Source organism: Myotis davidii, unplaced genomic scaffold, assembly GCF_000327345.1.
Source record: "Myotis davidii unplaced genomic scaffold, ASM32734v1 scaffold698, whole genome shotgun sequence".
Classification (NCBI taxonomy): Eukaryota; Metazoa; Chordata; class Mammalia; order Chiroptera; family Vespertilionidae; genus Myotis; species Myotis davidii.
Genome location: NW_006290032.1, coordinates 224,925 through 226,178, shown reverse-complemented (window position 1 = coordinate 226,178; position 1,254 = coordinate 224,925). Strand labels below are relative to the sequence as shown.

Below are 1,254 nucleotides of genomic sequence, written 5' to 3'. Positions count from 1 at the left end.
TATGTTTCTCTCTGTCTTTCCCTTTCTCTTCCACATTCTCTAAAAATCAATGGAAACATATCCTCAGGTGAGGATAAAATAAAATAATAAAGAAAATCATATCCCATGAAAGACATATCTTGAAAATGCCTAAAGAAAGTTGTCATTTTTTCATGGTGAAGGGACTGGAATCTTTGTTGATGAAAACACCTTGGTGGCTGCGGTGACTGGCAGTGGCTGCAGCAGCGGGGTGATGGGGCTGGTGCCTTCCCCTGATCAGCCTGGTCGCCTCCCACGAAGGGAGGCCAGACTGCGGCTTAGGCCGTGCCCCAAGGGGAGAAGGGAGAGGGCCTAAGCCATCACTAGGACATCCCCTGAGGGCTCCCAGTATGTGAGAGGGGAAAAGGCTGGGCTGAGGGACCCCCCACCCCTGCAGTGCACGAATTTCATGCACCGGGCCCCTAGTATTCTATAAGCTCACTGCCCCTTCTTCGGCTGAAAATGAGCATTTTCCTCCTCATAAGAAAATACCTTCACACGTGTCACACAGAACCTGGAAGGGCGATCTGTTTCCCAGACAGGGAGGCATGCACTGATTCTGATGGGAGATTTCTAAACAGAAACACGATTTCTATTAGATCATTCTGAGGGCATCCTATCATCTCAGGTACTGAGTGAAGACTGACTTGATGGACATGAACCATGTAAATGTCTACAAGAAAGTGTGCTCCGAGTGTGTGAGTTGGGACGAGACACAGTTAGTGCATGCCTGCGGCCAGCGGCTGTTAGAAGGAAGGTGACACGGGAAGTCACTCGGCATTAGGCCCCGGGAGACACCAGGTGCAGGGATGGCTTCCGGGAGGTTTGTGCCAACCGCCTCCTGGCGTCAGGCCCCGAGCCGGCTCTCGCCCCTGGCTGGTGACCAGCCCAGGCGGGACTGTCCGGGGAACCCCACATATGCTGAGATCACACCATCTGACATGTCCGACCATTGGCCACCGCAGTCTCGTCCAGAAAGGAACAACTAAGGCCCAACTTTCCACATGTTCATTCTGACCCGAGAGAGCTGTCTGAACCCACTTTATCATTCCATCTGTCCGCTTCTATTTTCCAGCTCAAACTGTGACCACTCAGAGCTGCCCTTTCTATTGCAACTCACCAACCATGGCATGCTGCCTTCGTGTTCTCGTCACCTCACCATGCCCGCGATCGCGTCCCAGTGACCGTGAAGGCAGGACAGACCAGGTGCCCATGTGGACTGGGTCTGCACGCCGC

General features: G+C 53.0%; 1 protein-coding gene across 1 annotated transcript in view; it reads right to left on the bottom strand.

Moving 5' to 3' along the window:
• ANK2 (ankyrin 2, neuronal) overlaps positions 1-1,254 on the bottom strand; it is a 154,136-nt gene that overhangs the window by 93,862 nt on the left and 59,020 nt on the right. The gene's annotated exons all lie outside the window — the stretch shown is intronic.